Here is an 18893-nt window from a genome sequence, read left to right on the forward strand (position 1 = left end):
GCAGCAGCAAAACAGAGTCGAACGCGGAAGCCGGCACATCAAATCATTAGAAATTTTATTTATTCTCAAGAGTAACACTGCTGCGGAAACAATAAAATTTTATGCCACTCAGATAGCGGTGAAGGAATGTGATCTACTTCATATTTGTTAAACGTTATTTGCGAAGGGAAAATGATGCGTAAAGCTGGTTTTGATTGCTATAGGCATTTTGGTACTTCGGAGTTTCTTGAAATTCCTACGGATCGCATGTTTAAAAATGCTAAATATTAGAAAAGAATTAAACCTGATTCCAAACTGAGATTTTATATCAGCTTAATAAGTTACATCTGTAAAAGAAAGATATCTTCTTTATATTTGAATTCATCATCTGCGAAGGAGAAATGATACTTATTATGTTTATTTTGATTGCTATAGACATTTTGGTATTTCGTATTTTTCTGAAATTCATGTGGATTGAGTATTTAAAAATGCTAAATATTGGAATTAAATCCGATTCCAAACTGAGATTTTGTTTCATTTTAAATTAGTCTTTTTCTATCAAAATTGAAATACTATATTGAAAATTCTGTATTTTAGACAACCACAGTTCTGACAAACAATAATACTGGGAAAGTTAACATTTAAGTAATAACAAAGAGCCATATCATTTTAAACTAATATATTTAATGTAGGTTATTACATTGGAAATACTAATTTTCTTTTGGAAAAAATATCAAATATTTTTTTTAATTCCATATTCTTAAGTTCTAGTTTTTTTATAAGTCACTTGAATATTTTTTCTATGCCCATTATTTAGGAAATTATGTGGATATAAAAAACAATATATTTTAAATTTTATTTCGATTTGAAATCTTTAAATGTTGTTTCAAATTCTAAATTAATAAAATCTACGAAAAATTAAATTAATCTATTCAAATTAAAATCCATTTCATTTTTATTCAAATTTATTGCAACAATTTTTCAATTTGAACTTTATTTTTTGAACTCCAGAATGAGCAATGCAGATTGCAGTTGTTTCGATGTTTCATAATGTCAGACAGTTTAAAATATTATTAATAATCTGTTGAACCCCAGTTTTTAAAGATTGGAAAGAATAAAATTTCCAAAAGCTTCAGCGAAATTTCCAAATTCAGAAAGCTTTTGGAGTCGTTGGCTTTGTTTCAAAGGGTATTTTTTTTCAATTTATTTTAACCAAAAAATGCGAAGAAATTTCGCTGTTTACTCTTATTTATACTTTATGACCTTATAATATATGCGAATACTTGTAAATGTAACATGCTTCACTGTTGATGACAATCTATTTTAGTTTAAAAATGCGTCCAAATTTCAAGAATCGAAAACAATTATTTTCTTCATACCCCAGAGTCCGAAAACTTCTCGGCGTTTAGTTTATCCTCTATAAAGATAATAAACTTATTGATCCGTTTTTCACCAACAAGAATGGTGACAAATATATTCAATGTTTATTAGTTTTTGATGCACAATTTATAAAGAAGGATTATTGCAAATTACAATTTGAAACAATTTGGAAAGGCAAGTTATTTACATGTTACTATGAAATTAAAAAAATAAGTCTGATAATTAGTAGCCGATTTTCATTTACTGGCAATGATGATCAGTTGTTATATAGGGTGGTCATAAAAATGTCCATCCTGATTAAAAAATATTGGTGCAAAAGTGTTAATGAATATAATACCGCAAAATTTTAACTATGGAATAGTCGTTTTCTTATCCAATAGATAGCGCAACTCATTTGCTATCGATTGGATAAGAACAATAATAATTTTACAAAGGAAACTATACATAGAAATAAGGATTTTGCATTCATCTATAATCAAAAGGGCGTTAACGAAGAAAAAGTCAATGGGCCTTTTAGATCCATGAAATCAAATTGGCCATTGCTGTTCAATGTCAATTTTGGGGCTATATAAAGGAGAGAGTGTATTGGTGCATCATTTAAAGATATTGATACAAAGTTAGGATAAGCAGATGCTGTGTTAGAACCAAATGAATGGACGCAGGCAAAATGTTAGAACACATTTGCGGCCTTTTTCGATCTAGCAAGTATAGTTACACGGAAATTTACTGACGAAAGGGATACTATTAAAAGCCTAATAACGGCCTTTAAATATATAGAAGCAATCATATGGCAAATTATAACAGTTTTTCACAATATATTTTTATGATCAAGAAGAGTTTCTGAGCACCCTGCGTACTTATACCTAGTACTTATTGTACTAATTATTGATTTATTTTGCTTGCTTTTTGTTTTGCTTATTGGCTTATATTGCTTGCTTATTTCTTGTTTATTGTGCAGAAACAAGTAAGCAAATAATTACGAAGACTAGGGGAGGGGGAGGGGGGATCGCCCCAGGATTTGGGAGTTATTAAGAGATTGATCGAAAAAAGTTTTCTGGATGAAAGCAAATTGTCCAAGAAGTTTTTATTGGTCTATAAAAAGAACAACAGCTCGTTCCGGCATGTTGGATACCTTTACTTTCTCTACAATAGAAAAAAAATATGTCCCTTTACATCATTTGGAATATGAAAGGATAAAACATTGATTTCCTTTTATTAATTATGTACAATGTAAATCCTATCAATTACGAAAAAAATTCCGATACTTCTGTTTAATAAAGAATTATTTTATTGTATCATTCATTTTGGAACCTACTTTGGATTTTGAATGTAATATAAATTAAAACCTGACCAGTGGAATTTCTTGAGACATTTGTTAATTTTCTATAAAAAGAGAAACTGTGTGATAACTTTGTACATTTAAGAACAATTAACTTATGATATGAGTATTGACAGTTTATTTAATGAGTGAATATTAATATTTATTAACTGCAAATCAAATATAACTATTCATTCAATTGAATTTTTGAAAATTACCCATTTCCTAAACTTGTATGTATGTTCCTGAAAAATTAAACAAGCAAATATAGGAATAGAGAAATTATGTTTAAAGGGCATCGAAATTTTTTTCTGTTGATTTATACATTTTTAAATGGATATCTCGATTCTAGTACATCAGAGAATTTGAAATAATGCAAAATAAAATTTAGAACAAATTATTCTGCCTTGTTTAATTCGAGGGGATGCTACGATGGTTTTATTGAATATCACGTTGGGATTTAATGGATACGAAAATTCCAAATTCTGAAGTATCACAAGGTTTCTTTTAAAAAGAATTATCTAACACAAAAGTTAATATCAAAGCATGTTGCATATATTTACTGATTTAAAGATAATAGTTGTAAGAAATACCCAATTGTAAGTCGTTTAAAAATAATTGTTAAGAAATAATAGGTTTCAAAACAAATCAGTGGAATATTATTCCTGAAACAAAAACAAAGTAAAATAAAATATAAAATATATATATATATATAGCTACAAAATCTCGATAGTTTTCATTTTCAAGAAAATAAAAACTAAGTTTCTCCTCTTTGGACAGAGTGCGTTAGTTCTGTTTAATTAGCTGTAAATACTAAATGGGCGGCTATAATTTTTGTTTCAAGAAGAAAAATAAAAACATGGTACTAGCAAAAGGGTAATATTTCTCTTATTCATAGTAGCCCCTTTTAATTTATTTGAAATAAATGTAAAAAGAAAAGCACCTCAATGTTTAAAAAAATTTAAACTCGAAATTTTGATGAATCTACACGTTTCAGTATTTTCTGTATTCGGAAAATCATTTTTGGTATGATGTCTTTGTGTCAATGAATAAAATAACTCAAGAGTGCTATACCACAGATGGATTAAATTGGCCAAATGTTAAATTTTAAATTTGTAAATTTCTATCAAATTTTGAACGAAGTCCATGCTCAGGAACTTTGTGTTTGTGAATGAACCACGAAACGTAAACAGCTAAATAGATAAAAATAAGTAAACAATTTTAGCAATTATAATATAGATAGTTAGAAGTATTATAGTATAGGTAGTCAGAAGTATTATAGTATAGGTAATCAATTATACAATAATAGATTCATCAAATTTTGAATCAAATAAGTCAAGGAGATGACCGTCTGTCTGTCTACCTACTCATGCAAGTGTGATAACTCAAAAGCGGAAGGATATGGAGAAGTGAAATTTGGTATATGATCCAGTTACAGAAATTCTAATTCTGTGTCAAAATTTGGTTCATACCGATTGAGGAAAAAAATTAGCTTTCAAAAATTCTTACTCTATTTTCATTACTATACTACGAAGCACAAACCACTCATCTACAAGCCACTGAAAGCAAAATACTGAGCACTTATACCTTGTTTAAAAATCACAATTTTTATTCGATTGGAGAGGGGGACTAAAATTTTGGAGATAAATCTTCTCTCTTTAAAATTGTTAGTGAATAAGCATGTAAATGTTTTGTTTATTTCAGAATAGTTACATAATGTTGAGCTGTTTTGATACAAATTGGTGTATGTGTTCATCATAAGCCTACTAAAATTTCTGTAGGATTAAATCACCTTCAACAGCAATCATTCACGACACGATAGATACAGGATCGATTAAACATAACAGCAAACAGGGCTTTTGACAAGAAATTGAATTATCATATATTAACTTATCAATCTAAAATTAGGATATAGGTTATCTTTCTTTAATGAATCCTATAAGAAATTACTTGCATATTAAATATGAGGGGGTATTTGTTCAAATAATTAGAAGAATACTAAATTTACTTAAGAAATATAAATAGATTAAAAACATCAATTTGGATGAAAATTCGCATTTTCATTTTTTTGCATTTCCAAAAAATAAGTACTTTTCTGTTCCCAGCGATATCTTTATTTGGTCTTTAAGTCAATAAAGAAGCCAAGTTATAGCAAACTATTGGTATGTAGATATTTATAAACTTTAAATGCATTTTTTGAAGAATGGGGATATTTTTCATAATTTTGCTGAACTGTACCTTCATATGTCAAAAAATAACCTAGATATTTTAATGAAATTTAAAACTAGTGCTCTTTATGCTACGAAGAATGTAATGAACACTGTATTTGATGCTGCATACTCTAGAAGTGCATTTATGATTGTTTAATATAAATAGTGATGAAAAAAAATGCCAAACGTTCACAGATAATTTCATGCATTACACACAAAAATACTGATTTCGAATATAATTCATATATAACATTAAATTATATTCTAAGATATGTTACGCATATGTTGTTACAAATAAAAATGAAAAATTATTACAGTATTTTTTTTAGAATAATCCTAGTTTTTGAAAATAAATGCTAAAATTTACAACAAAATAGACTTTTACTTCTCAAGTTGTATATATACTTAAATTCCACTTTCAATATAAAGAAAACATCGTAATCAATATCAATCATCGCAATAAAAAAAAATCGTATAAACATTATTATTTTTGAAATCTCCCCTCCTAAACTAGCCGGAACATTTTAACAAATAAACTGAATGTATAAACCAATATTAACTCACCTTTGTGGATTAAGTGGAAGTGAATCACAGACGAGGCATGAAACAAATGGACCAATCTTCAGGAGATTTTTTTTATATCCAGGCTTCCTGAAATATATTTAAAAATTTGACTTCACAATGATAAGAAAAATTTAATTGCAGCATATTCTGTTATCAAGTGAAGGATAGTTTTACTTTGTACGTTATTTTATTGAACTTTAAATAATTCACAATTAAGAAGAAATGATAGGTATACGGGGCAAGACTAGGTGTAAGATAATTCTTTTGGATTTTCTTATGAATATCAATATCCAAAGTTATGTCGGAGCAATTCTATTTCTCAATAGTTAAGCCTACCTTCATGTTCGATTAAGTTTTCTTTAGTTCTATCATATAATTCATTTATAATTTTTCCTCTGATTTTGGTGTCACGGTAAACACTTTCCAGGACATTTCTAATAATATTTCGCACCCATATTCATTACCTAAACGAATAGTCGAATACAAAGCAGCTATAAAAGGATGCAATGAAGCAATCTGTAATTCATACAATGGTTTGTCCATATTTGATAGTTACCTTTCAACAATAAGTAACAAAAGTGATTTCTATGCCTCGTGCCTCAGCGCTTTATAAATAGCTTTTTAAAACTCTTATTTTAACATTATTTTCAAAAACATTTTTCATTATTGATTTATATGTTCAATAGTTGATTCTCTACTCAACCGAAGCTACTATTCATAAATCTTATGAACGGTAGCCTATACAAAAAGTTTCAATGTCATACCTAGTGAGTGTTCTTAAATATTTTACAAATTTTAATACAATGTTGCATTTCCTCTAAAAAAATGATTATAAGTTTTAACAGTATTATGCCCTTGACACCCCAGATACAACCAACGGATGTTAAATTTTCGGAAAGCCCCTGTTTTCGAGAAGTCTTGAATACTCCGAACGGTATGCTGCCCATTACCGCTTCCATTTGCAAATGACTTATTACTTCTAATAATCAGGACTCCTGGGGTATATACAGCACAAAGTGAATAATCTGTTTACATTAGAGACAATGTTATGCCTCAGAGTAGACACACACATTTCAGTCATATCACTGCAATGTTATTTATTCAAATCTTAGTTCTCTGCAAATGGCTGACAGTGCTTTGAGAAATCGAGGATGTATCATAAAACGAAATGGACGGAATTAGATAATTAGGAATCACAACATGAGGATAAATTTGTGAGTTAAACCCGACTCCTTTGTTTGCAAACAGATATCCATACTGTTGGAAACAAAGGTCAATATCCAGCATAATAATTTATCAAACTAACAATTTCTACAATAAATAAAGAAAAACTTTAAAATGTTTCTTAACAGAAAATTCTTCCGAATTTGTATTATTTCATTTATAATATTCAAAAGCTGGTAAACTGCTTCTTCTGTTTTGATTAAATTGAAGTAAAATAGAGAAATATTCAGGAATAAAAATAGAAATCATCTGGAATTTAGTTTATCATTAGTTAATATGAATTTAGGTAATCTAAAAGTTACAAATGGATTATTAAGATTTAATTCGTAGCATTATAGAATCACATACACACAGCTGGCGCTGAGGGAGATTAGACAAAATCGACAGGTAATTACACTAAGCAATGCCATTAAAGTATTTTTAATTAATACTTAAAATTTTGAAATAGGAAAAGATAACCAACCAAATTATATCGTGAGTATATAAATATTATATAGTGAATGTATTGTTATTCACTTTTATTATTTTTTTTCTTTTGGGCTGATTTATCCATGTGTTGTTGTAAAGTAGCAATGTTTTATGTAACTTAAACGTTCGAAAGAAAAGCTGCTATTTTAAAATATTAAATATAATCACTCTTTTTTCGATATGCCATTAATAATCGAGTATAAAGAATAATTCTGAATGTTTATTTCAGCTTATTGAGCCTTTCTTTTCAACCCGAGAATAAAGTTGATATTTGAGATTCTCCCAGTTATTTCAATAAATGTTTTATGTTAACATCTACTCGTTTTATTTATGAAACTGTTTATCCGTTGATAATTTCGTCTCTTAATACCCAAATAATACCTTCATTATTATGCGATATATTATGCATGTTTCCTTTACGCTATCCCGGATTTAATATACTCCGGACGCAAAATTTATTAGTATTGTTGACTAACTTAAACTTTCTTGCCTATTCTTCAATAAATTTGACATCCAGAGAACGCCTTATATAGCATAGGCATATATTTATGCGTGCGTTATTAAATGTATTATCTCCGATTTTTTCCAAACCGAGAATAAAGTTGATATTTGAGATGCTCTCAGTTACACCAATAAACTTATTTATGTCAGCACCTACTCGTTTTATTTATGAAACCGTTTTTCAGTCTGAATATGCCATGTATGATTTCTAAAAATTGATATACAACGGAATATGATTAAATTGTAAGCATCGAAAATTTTGAAATCAAGGTGGTCTCCTAAATATATCTATAAATCATAGCAGAAACAGACAAACTGATATTTCGTTATGTTCTTAAATTTGTTGGCTATGTTGTATTTCCGGGAGCAAGACCCATTTTTGGCTACGCTGCGTCAATCGTTCTTGATTTTAAAAGGGGCCCCAGAGGTAAATTTCTTATACAGGGTGTCCCAAAATGAACGCAAGGTTTGAATTTGCTACGATTCGTTCAGTAAAGTGGTGGAAACCTTTAAAAACCCATTTGACAGCTGATAGTTTAGGGTTTATAAAAAGGGAGCATTACACAATAGAACAACGCGTTTTCAATGTTTAACTATATTTCAAACATAATGAAAGTCTGGGAGCCACAGTTCAAAAATTTGTGAATTACCCTCCCCCCCCAGCACCATGTCATTCAACACAATTGGATTTTTTTATGCCGTTACTTTAAGTCAAAAGTCTATGCCAAAATTCCCACAAGCACGCGTGCATTGAAGGGGGAAATTCAGCGCTTCATCAACGAAATTCAGACACATTTATGCAAAATGGTCATGGGAAATTTCAACAAAGGAATGCGTATGTGCTAGCAAAGCCGTAGACGGCATTTGATCTATATGGTATTCCATACATATCCCTATTCCGTGTACTTTACGGTTCAATAAAAATATAACAATTAAAAAAATTATGTTTTTTTCATTTAATTCAAATCTTGCGCTAACACGTTGTTCTATCATATTACACACCTTAAACCTAAACTGTCAAACATTTTAATAGGGTTGCCAGCACTTTACTTCACAAATGGTGGCAAGTACAAATCTTACGTTAAATTTGGGACACCCTTTATTTGGCATATTTTTAAACCAAAACTATGCAAGATATAGAAGGATATATTTTGAAACAAAACGGCAGTTTTTACTAGGATTTCAAAGGTTTATTAATAGTTTTACTATGTTTTTCTTTATTAGAATACTGCTTTTCATTTGTGAAGTTTGGCATCTGAAAAAACAGAGGATATAATATAGTTTCAGAAATTCTATAGAATCTTCAGGAATAGTTGGTTACAAAAATAATTCTGTTCATCAGATTTTGATTACCAAGAGTTAACAGTTATAAATCTATTCGCAGACTGAATTAATTAGGAACTGAAATGACAGATCAAAGGAAATGGTATAGTTATGACCATATTTCCCGAGTCAATCAGTACTTCCCTCAGGAGTTTATGAGCATCCCGGATGAAATCAGATTATCTGTTAATGAATCCCAACAAACCGGGACAATTGACGCGATAATTGACTTATCTGGGAACTTCTTTGAATAATTAAATAGGAATTATGGGATTGCGGGAAAAGTTTCTTCGCCTTTTAGAGTAAGAGTTTCCATATCTTAAATTATGTTTAATAAGGCATAGTACATTATTTTCAGCGATACCATTTTGAATTTTGATGTCTATATCATAAATCCTTTAGTACGAGCTATAAAAATTTCTCATCAAAATATCGAACTTACTACACAGGATTATAAAAACTACTTCTTGAAAATTCAGTTTTGATAACTGATTTATATGTAATCTTTATTACTAAGTCCAAGATTGGAATTCATTTTTTCTGCAGAGAAATTATTTTTTCTAAATGATTTCACATTATTACTAAACTATAATATTGCTTTCCTACCTTTATTTAATAGAGATACAGTTTTTATGCTGTCAGATCAACAAGCTTGGTCACAAATATGGCAATTTGGCATAAATTTTATGACAAAAACTATCGTTCTAAATTTATAATAATTATGGCGATATCTGTATCAGAAGATGAGATCCATATATCCTTTTAAAAAAATTCGATATCTTCTCACGGAGATTATATAAACGGGAGTACACGCTAGAACATGGATTTTTTTCCTTGGAATGTTGATGGTGAATCAATTTGCTCTGAGTGTTATTGCATTGCTGTGTTGTATCCTATTTTTGTTATAAATTCCATGAATATCCTTTAGTCTCTTCGTCCCTGCATGTGCTTAGTATTATTCACGGAATAAAGAGTCTTCCGTTACTGCTATTATCCGATTTCTTTCATAAACATATCAGACGATTTCTTTAAAAATAGAAATATAAATAATATTGACTCTTTTAATTTAGTATTTTATATATATACTTTCCATTTATAATCCAGCTTCTTCATGGTTTAAATGATAAATGGATTTATGAAAAAATTACAAATCCTTATAACAAAGTTTCTAAGTTTTCTGACACTTTTTCCCTACATTTCTTCTGATGAATTCTGAGTGCAGTACTCGGTAATTCTGTTAATACACCACCTTCCAAGAAATCGTCTTTCCATTTCCTTTATGAAGTAATCTTTCACCTTACTTCTTATTGGCCACACTTAAATCTTCAGAGAAAGTCTCCAGATGCGAATGGTGAAAATGAACGTTGAAGTTCATATTGCAATTGCATATCTTGAATTTGCCTAACATTTATATTCAATTGTTTCGGATTTTTTTTAAACTTTTAAAGTAGTTACTATTTGCTTGAAATATTTCTAATATTTTATCTCGCTAAATTCCATCTTGAGCTCAAACTTTTCATTCTTCAGCAATTTTTGATATCAAGCACCCACTTCCATCAAATTAGTTTGAGATAAATCGTAAATGGGTTATAAAGATATTTCAAACATTTTTTAACTCTCAAACAAATTGTTTTATAAAGCTTCATTTTATAAAATAGGATTGAATAAAATCCTTTTTTAGATTAATCGAATTTTCCCATTTGAATTTTTTTCACTTCAGATTCCAGTCTTTCTTTTATTATCTAATTATTCTTTAAATAATGATGTATTCAATTACGACTGTCCCATTTGCAGACCCCCCCCCCGGAAATATATAATATTCTATTGATCAAGCATCATGTGTAAGATCTGTGTCAACGCGACTTTTTGTTATTAACTAAATGGTCAACATGTATAGAAACATTTATTTCAATAACATTCATTTAGGGCTTATTTTTGGAGAATCAACAAAAAGTCACCTTCCTTCTCATTTATACAAAATATTTAAAGTCATCATGAGATCAGGAATATTTATGCAGTAAAGAAGTTCATCTTTTTGAGAAAAAAGATGAAATAAATATTTTTATGCTCCGCAACTAAGTAAATAGCATACCAGGAGCTATCAAATGCTTTTTCCCGTTATCTAGAATATAAAATTCCTACCTACTTCCTGGGAAGATTCAAAAATATCTGACAAAATCAGTTTTACTCGGATTTCTAAAATAGTTTAGACTAATCGCTGTCTGAGTCACAAAAATCATCATCGTTTCCACAAAAACGGACTGATTCTAAATCATACATTTTTCATATATCTGAAGAAGTCGAAATAGGTATATTTGGTCCATAGAGGCCAATTCAAGAAAAAAGGAATATTTTAACTTCCACATTGTACGTAAAGAAACAGGTGGAAAAAGCATGAAATTTAGACTCTCACCAAACTAATTTTATATTAAACTGAATTATTTGTTATTTATCATGAAGCCGTAGATTTAATTCATTTATACAAAATCGAAAAATTTTTAAAGGCAGAAAAAAAGTTATTTTGATCTCACTATTATACTTTATCAAAAAATTATTCCTTTGTCATTTTATTGTATATCAATTAAAAATACAGATATTACAATCAAATTTACAGCACACATAAATAATATACGTTTTTGATTCTGTGAAATTTCTGTGAAGTGAACATAAATTATAAGCAATAAACACTTTTACTCAAAACTTAAATCTCGCATGCTCATTTCGAAACTAAGAATGACATTGATGTCAGATAGAATGGCAGAAAGAGGAAAAGTGGAGACCAGATTTGCAACAACAGGCTAATAATCCAATTTTAATTTGTTCTTTATTGGTTCTACTATTGTATTTATCAAACATATCAGTTTGGATAATAGTTCTTTCTTTTATGAATAGAGTTATTATAAAGTAAATGATTATTTCAATCATATAAACGTATTTAAAACTTTCGAGCTAATATTTTTAATTGATCTTAAACATGCAAATTTCATATGTACCCGACTTATGATTCGTTGTAACACTACGAAATGGAATTGATTCATGGTTTTAGTCAATTAGCATCCAAACCAACTATACTTAAAACAACTTATTTTCTACTCTTCCTAAAGCATTTTATACCACTGTATTGACTTACTTGTATTGAATTATCTTCTTTCATTTATTAAAATATAAAATCTTTTTAAGTTAAAAGGTCGCTTTAGAAATTATGTGTGTATTAAAACACATCAATTAGTTCTTAGGACTCTTTTCTGAGACAACACAATAGCGTATTTCCAATATATACTACATCAGATAATTTAGTGCAAACTGAATAAATGGCTAAAGCCAGTATTGTATCATTAAGAATTCCGGCGAAGACTGAAACAAATGACAGTCTACAGGTTCAATGTCGGGAATAAAGGAGAGATACATTTAAACTTCTCAGTCCCTTTTAACACAATGTCTGCCGCTGCTACCATTTAACTCGCGTCTCCTATTCACAACTATCCAATTACTTGTCCCTTTGTCTATTATAGCCAAATCATTTGTATTATCAGCGCATATATCCCTGGTATTTTCTAGGGAATTATAGGTAAGATGTATATAAATTATATATGTGAATAATGCATTAGAGTATTTATTAATTAAAAATTAATCGAAGTTTTGGCTTATTTTCTGGATAACATTTTAAAAACTGTATAGCTGTGAATAAGAATTTTTTTTTTAATTTAAAACATCGTAACTTCATTAATATCAATGTAATCGTTCTGAAACTTTACCTCAAATTTCATTTATTTTTAATATTTTTTTTCAATCATATTTTCAGAAGTGCAGTTTAATATTGTACTGAATCTTAAAAAGGTCTTCATCGCTGCTACAATTATTTCAGCCTGCCTTTTTTTTATCGTTGCTTATGTCCAAGTTATAAAGATTCGCCTTTGTGAGAAGGTGTTTTTATTTTTTTTTTATTTATTTTTTTTTTTTTTGCGCTTAAGTAAACCTTAAATTTTAGAACTAATGATAAAAATTAGTTTTGATTTCCTCAATTTTTAAACACTGCCCTCTTTCCTGTATTGAAATTGCATAAATAAAATTGCGTTTCGGTTAGCTTACAAAATGCGTTATTATTGTTATACATTGATCATTATACATTGATTTATACATTGTTATTATTGCTATACATAATCTTCTCAGATATCATGTGCGTTACGAAACATTCGAAAATATATATAATACTACAATACTGGATAATTCTATTTTTATTCTTGTATTTTTCATGATCATATTTCGATTCAGAAAGCTATTGGATGAATCATTTTTGCGATCAAGACATAGTAAGTTTAATAAGAAAGATGTTTTGGACGAAAAAATTTTTTTATAATACTTTGAAAGTAGTACGAATTGCATGCTTATCAAAATTTGAAATTTAAAACTAATTTTCTGAGGAAAAACCTATTAAAACCCAATTACATATAAATTATTTAATCGTCTTTTTTAATGATTTAATTGTTTATGTAATCGTAATTTTTTAATTAACATTTAAATAATTTATTAATTTATTTCATTGTTTAATTACTTATTAGTCTTGGCATTTTTATTAGTCGATAAAGGTGATCAATGCTTAAAAATTTTAAAGCGTTTATTATTATTATTATTATTATTATTTTACCACATTTGATAAGAACCAAGAAAAAAAAGATTAAATACTTTTTGAATAGAAATTTCCTATTAAAAGTTTGTACTGATACCTAATACAAAAATGGTAAAACTGAATAATATGAAACTATTTGCAACTCATTGAGCAATCATCAAAAAGATACTTACTTGAAATATCAAATTCTTCTTCAAAAATCCCTACCATGAGAACATTTATATATTTCTTAAAGAGAAGATTATAAAAAGGTCCAGGGTAATGTTTCAAATTCAGAAAGCAGGGATAAAAAGTTTTATGTGAAACGAAACATTTCACTATTTGAAATATGTCGGCTCAATTCAAGTTCTGCCAATTTTATCAGTTTGCAGAAAACCGGAACAAATTCTAAGATAAATCAGAAAGAAATGAATAATATTCCTACGCTTCTGCCAGAACTCCCTCATTTACTTTTAAAATGCATGAAACAAATCATTTTCTACATCATTTAACTTACCAGAAGAAACTCGTCCAAAGAGATTCTTTTGAAGTATGGGCGAATTCGACTTGAAACATCTGTGCATGAATACAGAAATTCGGAAATAAACATTTTCTACATTATTTGTTAGGTATCGAAAGGACATATATTCAAAGTATTAAAAAAAGATTTATTCTGTGCAGTTAAAAGGTCTGAATAATAAAAAAAAGAAAAAGTGGTGTGGAGCTGTCTGTAGTGGATGTTCAAAGATGAGCAAAAGATTTTTATTTCTTTGAAAACTAAATTGAACGGGTCTTTTTGCGCTGATTATAATAAAAATTATTTTGTATTCCGTGAAATTTTAAAATTTGTGAATTACGCACTGATAAATTTTAAGAGATGCGCTACATTTTCTCATACTTTCACACTGATATTATATCTGGAGTGAAATCCAATGCCCCTTTTGAATTGTTCGTCAAAAAGGGGAGAGCAAGCGAGTAGTTCTAGCAATCACATGCACATAATTGTTTGACTTGTCATTCATCTTGTTTCTAGTAACTTAACATTTTCATCCTAAATAGCTTTATTTCTGAACATGTTGAAATCAAATTCCACTTTAATATATCCCTTTATAATAACAAGAATGTTAACCATAATATAATAAATAAATTTTGCACCAAATTTGTAAGTTTTTATGAAATTTTGAACAAAACCTATTCAGAGGAAGTCTGTCTGTCTGTCCGGTTGTTCGAATATAAGCTAAGGTGTACGTATACATTTAAAACATCGAAAATCGTTCAAAATATCGAATTATTTTTTATTGTTTCAAAACGTTCTCTGATCCTTTAGCTTTCAAACAATACCAAGATGTTGTCAATAGTAGAAATATTTCTCGAGTTATGATTATTTTTCTTGAGGTACTTTCCCTAATACCTCTAGTTTCGGTTTTATTAAACTCATTTTATGAAGAATGATATTTTTGCGCTATGTTGCTTCATTCAAATAATTATAACTCAACAAGAAATGAACCAAATACAATTATTTATATATCAAAATAATCTGTATGAAACAGTGAATGTTTCGTGCTTCAACCAAAGTTATATTTATAGAAATAAATTTTAAATAGCTATTTAAAATCTAAAATTACAGAAAAAATCTCGCTTTTTCTATTCATCGTTAATGAAAAAATTGTTGAAAAAACTATATATTTTTATTACTTGATTGTGGCAAAAAACATGAAGACTCATATTAGGCATCATTTCCAACTACAATTGTGCGTTTGTACAAATCAGAATTTAAGATATCATGTTTTAAAAAATATGCTAATTAGCTCATTAAATATTAATTAATAATTAGTGTAATATGGTTTTTTCTCACTGAAATGAGTTTAAACATATATTAATGACATACTGTGAAAAAACCGGATTTTTTAAAAATTAAAAAAAATCAAGTGTGTACGTACACCTTAATACGATAACTATAAAACTAACAAAGGTACCGGTTGTAAGAATGGTAGAAATTCGGCACACAAATTTAATATCAATATTGTAGACACGTTTCAAATTTTTGAGCGGAAACCCGACAGGGAATCGACAGTCCGTCAGTCTGTACTTTCAGAAGCATATAGACTATAATTCATAAAGCAATGATTTAAATGTATTAAATTTAGTATGTAATTTTCTGACTGTAATTTTAATTTCGTTTCAAACTTAGGTTTCAATAGATTTCAAAAGAAGTGTTAAAGATTATGAAAGAATGTTTTGATGAGACAACTCTCGCAGGTGGATTTATCATATTGGCAAATCAATTGACCGATGGACAGATTTAAAAAACAAACATGATTTTCAGAATTTTGATAAGATGGAAAGGCATTAAAATATCAAATTTGTTATTTTTATATTATAATGCTTTCTATAACTACTTAGTATACGAAAAAAGAAAAAAAGATATATATTTGAATTCAATCAAAATTAATAAAATTATATATAAATTCTAATAAAATTCTAATATATAGGCGTAGCAATTAAAATTGATTTTACTTCCGAAACTGGGGCAAAGTGCCAAATTTTTAAATTAAATTATCTATTTTTAAAGAAACATTGCTAAAATAAATAGAGCAAATTAGGCACAGCTGTCAGTACTAAATATAATTTTTCTAAGAATTACAGTTTGAATAAGAATTCATGACATTTTTATTCAAATATTTCCATTATTCAAGTGCTCGATGTAAAAGTTTTCTTTTTTGCTTTCACTAACTCTACTCATAAAATTTCTGAAAAACCATTGTTTTGCCTAATCTTTCTGCACAGACAAAAGAATAATTAAGTTCCAAATTTGATTAAGCATTTTGAAAATAAATGCATTCTAACATTTTACATGGAGAGAACATTTAAAAAGAAAGCCTGATTAACAAAGTATTTGCAGTTCCTTTAAATCTCAGGATTAATTTAAAACTTCTCAAATTTTTCATTTCAATTTTGTCATTTCAAAAAATTAAAAATGCAAAGATTATTTGATTCAAGCAAGACAGTCATTTTTTATTAATTGTTAATTAACGGTTAGCTTTAAAATTTATTTCTTTCCTCAAATTTTGCATAAAGTAATAAATAAACAGAACTTAGATTTCAAATAATTAAATTTTAATCTTTTAAATGACAGCTTATTTGAATGATAATAATGTTAAAATTATATCAATTGAATTAACGAAAGACACTTATTTTCACTTCTTATTTCAATATCCTACTTTTTGAGTCCCTCAGTTTATGTAACCATGAACCAGCATGAAAAACCTTTACAAAATAGAAAATACAAAATCAATTTATTTCATAGGAAATCTAAAAAATAGAATAATTTGGGACAAATTTTAATTTCAATCGACTTGGGAAAAACGTGTCTAAGTCACAAATTCACCTTTATATCAGAGTTTGCGATAAATATTTAGAGACTTGACTTTAAACTTAACATACAGATGACAGATATTTTAAAGCACAAAAATAATTAGTTAAGACTGCTTATCATTACATAGACGCAATTTTTTTTTCTCCTTACCAGTAACTTATTTCAAAGTTATTACAATGTTAAATTTACATTGTTTAGTTCTTTATATTTAATTGAGACGTTAGAATATTTCCATTAACAATGTTTGAATTTACTCTTTTCTAATTCTTTTTCAAATAATTAAAAAAATTTATAATGATACAACAGACAATTTCACATTTTTAAAAATATGTTTCTAATTTTAGATTCATTAAGTTTTAATCATCAGCTAACCTTACAAAAACACGCCAACAATTGAATTCTACCCCAGGCATCACAGAATCTCATTTTTTTTTAAATATTTTTTTGGCCAAAGTCTTCAACTGCGCACCCGGAAAAAAAGTATAAGGGAACAAAATGTTGCTCCACATGCGTAGTAGCAATTCGTATGCCTCACAGCGTAAAGCAGTTAAAATGGCAATTTAAAAGAACTCGAGTGTTTCAACTAGTAGAATACGATTTAATAGTTTTTTTTCCGAAATATGATAACTGACGCGAAAATAGTAATTAACGGAATTTCTTAGTTAATTGGGATGAGTCCCCCCCCAAGAAAAAATAAACTGATAATTTTGTGACATGCATTAATTATCATATTATTACGATTTTTATTTACAATTATGAATTGAGTTTTTGTGTATTGAACAGATAATTATCTGATTATTAACCCCACTGAAAAATAATTAAGTGGACATTAAATAAAATAATTATTAGATTATTAGCTATCAGTTTTTTTTTTTTTTTTTTAAATCTTGGAAGAAAATGAAACTTTAATACTAAATTTTCTACACATTTTTACAGATATTTTTTTGACATCTTTTAATTTTATATCAACTTTCTGTTAATATGATGTTTATAGAGCCACATTACGATACACATGCCTAGTTATAATTTTTCTCTAGGGATAAGTCGCCAAATGTGGCATCCTGCAAAATATGATTTAAAAACTCGGAGAATTTTGTTTCTCACGCAAACCTTCGTTTTCTGCAGTTATTCAGATAGCATTCGTAGGTCGAATTTGCTTCAGCATATTGATCTTTTGCAGAAAAATGACGTGTCTAACACGTGAATTGAATTTTTGGTATTTAAATCTGAAATTAAGAGAAAGTATGACATCAATTAAAACGCAAAAGTCATTCGGTAAAGCCCCAATATCTCAAATATCCATTATGTTATTATAGAGTTTGGAATAACAATAAATGTCCGAAATATGATGTACAATCTAATTAGGAGCTTAAATAAATTTGTAAGTGAAGAGATTAATATTCCGTTTTGAAGCAACACAAGCGCTATTTTAGAACAGGCTCAGATATTTTGAGTTGTTTCACAGATGAAGTGGACGACTTCATAACAAGAGCATTTCTCTTCCTCTTCACCATTCTTCGCGTCTCACCAGCGAGATAATATTTAACCCACAAAATCATCATAAACGTGCATTAGCCTACTTGCACATCGATTTTTCCACTGTAATTGCATATCGAACCAGGAATCATCTGAGCTTAAAACCAACCAATCAACCAATCTTCCTTTAAGCCGGCCATATAAAGCCATCCATTTAACAAACATTTTAAAAAAATATAAACGTTTAACGCCAAATGTTGACCAATATAAACTGCCCATTTTTTATAATTATATATAAATATCTACTTATAATAAAGGAGAAAGTACTGTGAGTATATATGTGATGTCCGTCTGCCTGCCTGATTATTTATCAGACCATTGTTTCTAGAGATAAAAAAAGTTTATTTGGGACCAATTTTTTTTCTTCCATTGTTCAAAGAAAAGGGCGGGTGGGTGGAGAAGAGTATT

General features: G+C 28.4%; 1 long non-coding RNA gene across 1 annotated transcript in view; it reads right to left on the minus strand.

Annotated features, from left to right (window-relative positions):
• The window catches only part of LOC129972533 (uncharacterized), a 355512-nt gene that overhangs the window by 310115 nt on the left and 26504 nt on the right, over window positions 1-18893 (minus strand). Inside the window, exon 2 of the long non-coding RNA XR_008784871.1 lies at window positions 5452-5538. This is a non-coding gene — a long non-coding RNA (uncharacterized LOC129972533). The remainder of the gene's footprint in view (window positions 1-5451; window positions 5539-18893) is intronic.

This window comes from Argiope bruennichi, chromosome 6, assembly GCF_947563725.1.
Source record: "Argiope bruennichi chromosome 6, qqArgBrue1.1, whole genome shotgun sequence".
In the NCBI taxonomy this organism is placed as follows: domain Eukaryota; kingdom Metazoa; phylum Arthropoda; class Arachnida; order Araneae; family Araneidae; genus Argiope; species Argiope bruennichi.